Consider the following 6,909-nt stretch of genomic DNA (forward strand, 5'->3'; position numbering starts at 1 on the left):
GCCAATAAAAACACAATCCACAGTTTTTGGTCCGATTTTTACCCTTTTGGGCAAAGGAACTTGGACCTTTGCTAAACACCCCCACACTTTGAAATATTTCAAGTTGGGTTTTCTTCCTTTGCATAGCTCATATGGAATAGATTGTGTTTTGCTGTGGGGCACCCTGTTGAGTATTCGATTAGCTGTAAGGATAGCTTCCCCCCACAAGTTCTGCGGTAAACCGGAACTTATTAATAGAGCATTCATCATTTCTTTTAATGTTCGGTTTTTCATTTCCGCAATTCCATTTGATTGAGGTGTGTAGGGGGCAGTAGTTTGATGGATAATTCCATATTCTAAACATATCTCTGCAAAAGGAGATTCATATTCTCCACCCCTATCACTTCTAATCATTTTTATCTTTTTTGTTCAATTGATTTTCCACTTCGTTCTTGTATTGCTTAAATGCATCAATTGCTTCATCCTTACTATTAAGCAAATACACATAACAATATCGAGTGCAATCGTCAATAAAAGATATAAAATACTTTTTCCCACCGCGAGATGGTATTGACTTCATATCACATAAATCTGTGTGGATTAAGTCTAAAGGATTTGAACTCTTATAAATAGACTTATATGGATGTTTAACAAACTTAGATTCAACACAAATTTCACATTTGGATTTATTACACTCGAATTTAGGCAATACTTATAAATTAATCAATTTTCGCAAGGTTTTGTAGTTGACATGTCCTAAACGAACATGCCATAAATCATTTGACTCCAATAAGTAAGACGAAGCTGAATTCTTATTAATACTGTCAACAACCATTACATTGAGTTTGAAAAGGCCCTCGGTGAGGTAGCCCTTTCCTATGAACATATCATTCTTACTTATTACAATTTTCTCACTAACCAGCACACACTTAAACCCGTTTTTGACGAGTAGTCCGGCTGAAACTAAATTTTTCCTAATAGTTGGAACATGCAGAACATTGTTGAGAGTCAGCACCTTGCCGGAAGTCATCTTCAAAAGTATCTTTCCATATCCTTCAACCTTGGCTATTGCAGTATTTCCCATAAACAGTTCCTCTTCGGGTCCAGCGGGAGCATAGGTTGTAAATGCTTCTTTTACAGCGCAAACATGTCGAGTGGCACCAGAATCAAGCCACCACTCCTTTGGATTTCCAACCAAATTGCACTCCGATAGCATAGCACACAGATCATCCATGCCATCATTCTTCTCCACCATATTGGCTTGTCCCTTTCCCTTGTCCTTTTTCGGGAGACGACAATCTGGGGCTTTGTGGCCAGCTTTCCCACAATTGAAGCAATTGCCCTTGAATTTTTTCTTATTCTGCTCCTTACTTTTTCCAAAAGGTTTCTTCCTTTTCTTATTCTTTGGAGCAGCTTCTTCAACGATGTTCGCTCCCATAATTGTTGAATTTCCACGCGACTTCTTTTCAGCTGTTTTGTTATCTTCCTCAATCTTGAGACGGATCACAAGATCTTCCAATTTCATTTCCTTGCGCTTGTGCTTTAGATAATTTTTGAAATCTCTCCACGAAGGAGGAAACTTTTCTATCATTGCAGCCACTTGAAATGCTTCATTAACTACCATGCCTTCAGCAATAAGGTCATGAAAAATAAGTTGAAGCTCTTGAACTTGGGTTCCAACGGTTCTGCTATCTATCATTTTATAGTCTAGAAACTTAGCAACCACAAATTTTTTCAAGCATGCGTCTTCAGTTTTATACTTCTTCTCAAGTGCATCCCACAATTCTTTAGAAGTTTTCATAGCACTGTAGACATTATACAAATCATCATCCAAAGCACTTAGGATGTAGCCCTTGCATAGAAAATCCGCCTGTTTCCATGCCTTAGAAATCATAAATTTTTCATTTGCCGGCATATCGGCAGCAGGCACAGGAGGGTCTTTGTTGGTGAATTTCTGCATACCAAGAGTGGTAAGCCAAAAGAACACCCTTTGCTGCCATCCTTTGAAGTTGGCTCCAGAAAATTTCCCTGATTTTTCCGCCGGTGGCACAGCAGTGCGGCTTGTTGCCGCAACAGTCGCAGAAGTATTAGCAGTTTCACTTGCCATTTCTTTTCACTGTCAAAATAGACAGACTGTGTTAATACTCAGAATATCAAACTTTTTATAACAGCAACGATGAAGGTTTTATATTCTTCAAATCGTTGTACAAGTATGAACTTTAATATTCCAATGAAGTTTTTATGTCTTCAAGTCAGAATATGAAGTTTCATACGGAGTAGAAAACCACACAGGTTTTAGTCTCCAAACCAGAATACAGATTAATATTTATATATATTAAATAATAATTTCCTTAAGATTGTTATCAATCTGTATTACCAAAAAAAAAAACGTTGAAACAGTAACAAATATTTTCTGGAAACAAATAACAAAAACTGGACAGAAACTGGAAATTAAGAACAGTGTCTGAAAATTCTGTAAGAACAAAAATCGAGCCCACTGAATGCACAGTGTGTCCTTAAGGAAATTATTTCCCTCAATGTACCCGAGGTGTTGGAATCTACTCACCAAAATAGCGGTACAGCAAATTAAAGTGACTGCGAACCACTCGAAGGCAGTATGTCACACGAGAATTTTTAGAAGTGCAGAAAAGAAAAAGATGAATGTCAGAGATTTTTCGTAAGGAACAATTCTGAGGATCAACAGAAATATATAGCCTGTTTGGGAAACGATTTGCAACTTTTCAGAAAAGGTTTGCAACTTTTCAGAAAAGGTTTGCAACTTTTCAGAAAAGGTTGCAACCTTTCAGAAAATTCCGTTGGAAAAAAGGAGGGAAATGTTTTAAATTAATCCGGGAAAGAAAGAAACGGGTCGCGGGTCACTAACGGGTCAGGATCTGGAAATAATTAATTAATTAATAATTAATTAAATTAAATTAAAAGAATTTTGGTCCAAAAAGATTATCAATCAAATCATTTGACCAAATTCAAATCCAAATCCAAAGCCGAAGCCGAGCGACCACGACGGCGCGAGGGGTCCTTTCCCCCTCAACCCTTTTAGTACCTAGAGTAGGTGTAATGTAATATATACATCTCTCTTTTCCTCTCTCTTTCCTATGTGGGACAAATGCTTTAACCAAAGTAAAAGGGACCTTTTACATTCCCTTCACTTTCCATCCCATCACTTCCCATTCACTAATATCAAAACCCAACAAGTCTCTTGATTGATTGTTGAGTAATCGAATCCTTGTTAACTCGATTTACCTTCCCTTGATATAAGGAAAGATCTCTTAATGATACTTGATTGATATCTTCTCAATAATTAGGTGTTGCTTCCATAAGTGAGTGTTAGCATAATTCTTCTTGATTTCCTTCACGTAAGCGACTAGGCTGAGTGTTTACACAACTTTGTGGGCTATGTGCATCCAACGGGCCCACTGGCATCTTTGAATATTGTACCTACATAATAAACTTGTCATCGTTAAAATTTTAACATTAACAGTACTAAGATTCATACAAATCATCCGATCTCCCAGCCAGCTTATAGTTGGTGTAGAAAAACTTTGGCAAAACTTTGATCTTCTTTGGCTATCTCTTTTGCCTATAATGCATGTCAAACAAGTTCAGATAATTAGCTTCAACATTCGAAATCATTCGTTGGGATTCACAAATCAATGCTGCAACTAATCTTCTATGTGGCAAGAAAATACATGATCTTTACCATGATAGTCTCACCGTACAAATTTAATGAGAGCAATAAACTTTGCTACCTAATCCAATCAACGTAGACTCAAGCTCCCTAAGCTTGTCTTCGGTCAATTAAAGAGTATAGATCAATGGACACTGATCAAATCCAATAGAACAAATTAACCAGGTGATTGCTTACTATCTAGTAAATTTTGGTTCACATAGTTAGCTGATAAAGTTGCTGTCATGTGACCTGGAGGTTACGGGTTCAAGCCGTAAAAACAGTCTCTTGTAGAAATGCAAGGTAAGGCTGCGTACAATAGACCCTTGTGGTCCGGTCCTTCCCCGGACCCCGCGCATAGCTGGAGCTTAGTGCACCGGGTTGTCCTTTTTTATAGTTAGTTGATACCTGTATCAGTGGGAGGATACACGTACCACGTAAAATAGTCAAGGTGAGTGAAAATATGCTCAGGAACTAATGACATTAGAGAAAAGCTTAAGGTAGACTTAGCCTGTTTCTGATGCATCTTTCTGGCCATCCATTTCTCGCGTTTATATTTCACTCAGCTGTATATACAAAAACCATTTGATGAGTTCCTATTATATTCCCACATACTTGTTTTGAATATTTTATAGTGAGAATAATGCAAACAGGGAAGGCAAGAGATACGGCTATAAACAAACCCGTGTAGAGATACATTCGGTTGCTACAGAAATTTTAGTACAAACAGGCCGGGAACTGCGAAAGCTGACGGTGACCCATGCGAGAATGTGGCTACAAAGAAACTAGAGTAGAGCTGCGTCCAGTTGATACAGAAATTGAAGTACAAACCAGAAACTGAAATAGCTGACTCGGTGCACTAGCAAATTCCCTGAGCTCCCTTTATCTGTTTTTATTTTACTATTTGTTTTGCTATGCTTTGCACGGAGTCCACAATTTTAGTACTCCTAATGTGCTAGTGGCTCGTCTGATTTATCCTCCTAAAGAAGAAATAATTTCAACAATTTCTTCTGTAAACTAATATACAAAGTTTGTTTTAAAATATAAAGTCTTGTTTTAAAATATAGTCTACTTATGTAATCACATATATCAAATACATCACTTGTTAAATTAAAACTTGTCTATTGAAAGGCACAAACTTGCAAAGTTCACGTATTCTTGAAATCATACCTCTGATGTCTTTAATAACTAGAGTCCTGCAAGACAGCGAAGACCGTGACAATATGCAAGTAAAATAGCTATATTCAATAGTGTTTTGGAAGATCTATTCAGGAGGAATTCATGTGAAAATTCAACAACAACAACAAACCCAGTTTAGTCCCACAAGTTGAGTCTGAGGAATATAGGATGTACACAGACCTTACCCTTACTTTTGTCGATAGGGAGGCTGTTTCCGAATTCGTCATTGAGTACTGATGTTGTTCCTCTTTGGTTATTACTGGCTTACATGTGTTTCCTGGAGATAGAAATAGGTTGAAAAGATTTGTAAGATGCAAGAAGATGTTAGCGGAAAATGGGAAAAAAGATACAATGGAACACATCTTGCGTTGCTTGGTAAGGGTGCAAAAAAGCTACATTATATCTTCTGAAAGATTAACAATTTGCTCAAACAGGCTTGAGATGGAAAATTAAGTAATAAGGTATGGCTTAGCTAACTTGAAAGTTCAGTTTGGTCAAGAGGACAAGTACTCCAGTCAAAGGTAATGTGGTTCAAAGAGGCTAAACCGAACTGTTTCACTTACTTTTCTAACTCAAGCTTGTTTAATATTTATATGTTAGTTATTCGAGATACTTTAAAATAACATAAAATTTTCTGCGACTCACCAATCAATGCAAACTTTGTTGGTTACTGCATTTTCCCGTTCCCCGTTATTATCTTTGTGCATCTCAACGCGAACCTTTGATCCTGTTTCCCTTCTACAATTTTACCACATATCTCAAATCCTAATTTCCCTTCAAAAATTTAGATGCACATCTTCTTCGCCGTTTCCCTCTACATATGAAACAGAGAAATTTCAAACTCTTTAAAATATAATGTGTATATTTAACATTTTAAAACATCACAAAGACTGTTGTAAGTTACAAGCAAGTATATTACTGTAGTATCAGATTAGCATAACCTATGCTAACCAGAACCAACACGCAATCACACAGACGTACCAGAAAACTGTTCAAAATCAATTAGCATTGCCCAATCACAAAGTTATGAGTTTAAACAGATTTCTATAACCAGGACTCCCACTCCCAGGAGTGGCAAACGGGTGGGTCAGATCGGATATGGGGGGTCCAAAACGAGTTAAACAAAAACAATAAGATATCCGACCTGCCCACATTTAACACGGATAAAAAAATAGGGCTAACCGATGAATAATATAGATATCCATATTATCTATGATTTATGGAGTATTCAGAAATAGCCAGGTGAGAACGCAAGCTAAAGTCAAAATAAATTTAGATTCTAGTAAAACAAGAACTCATGAAAAATAAGGAGCATACAAATTGGTATTCATAATATAGATATGGATATCCATATTATCCATCTGGATATCAATTTTTAGTGGATAATATCCATATTTGATCCATCTTTATTTGAATATAGAAAATCTAACTCTCACCAATATGCAGTCACAATCCTCTCTTTCGTTGCTAGGGCCACAATGGGACAGGGCAGGGCGGCGCAGAGCAGGGCAAATATTAAATGGGGCGGGGCAGGGCAAATGCTAAACAGGGCGGGATAGGGCAGGGTGGGTCAAAACTTCTATTTTCAAAATATTAAATGGGGCAGGGCAGATTAAAGCTTTGGGTTGTTTTATCTACTTTTCTTGTAATTCTAGCGGCAAAGTTTAGCTAAAACTTTGGATTTCTGGACTAAAAAAAGGCTCTCTAGTTCTGCAATTACTTTTGTACTTAGTATCTTTAATTTTAGAAAGTACATAATTTAACCGAAGTTAGAAACTGCTTTGTTACCTTGCAACAGTCCTTTCCCAAATCTTAATTAGATTTCAAATATTACTTTAATCTTCATCTCAGTTGAGAAAAAACTCCAATAATGAGTTCCACTATTGAGAAAATATTTACTGGTACTTCTTACAGTGAAGTAATCTATGTGAATCTAAAATTAAATATAAATGAGTTCTATGATAAATTAATCCATGTGAGAACAATTTCAAAATTAAAGTTGATTAACATTAAAAGTAGAACTAATAAATTTGAAAACTGCAAAAATTAAGAAAGAAGCTGACGAT

General features: G+C 36.6%; 1 long non-coding RNA gene across 2 annotated transcripts; it reads right to left on the minus strand.

Moving 5' to 3' along the window:
- Positions 1-2,648: 2,648 nt before the first annotated feature.
- Positions 2,649-6,490, minus strand: LOC132642661 (uncharacterized). 2 transcript variants are annotated; one of them, XR_009583288.1, is made up of 3 exons: positions 6,280-6,490; positions 5,489-5,657; positions 2,649-5,120 (listed from the first exon to the last, which is right to left on the minus strand). It is a non-coding gene; the product is annotated as an uncharacterized LOC132642661 (long non-coding RNA). The 2 variants fall into 2 exon arrangements; XR_009583289.1 differs by lacking the exon at positions 6,280-6,490 and adding an exon at positions 5,825-6,198.
- Between the last annotated feature and the right edge of the window lie 419 nt (positions 6,491-6,909).

This window comes from Lycium barbarum, chromosome 5 (genome assembly GCF_019175385.1).
Source record: "Lycium barbarum isolate Lr01 chromosome 5, ASM1917538v2, whole genome shotgun sequence".
Classification (NCBI taxonomy): domain Eukaryota; kingdom Viridiplantae; phylum Streptophyta; class Magnoliopsida; order Solanales; family Solanaceae; genus Lycium; species Lycium barbarum.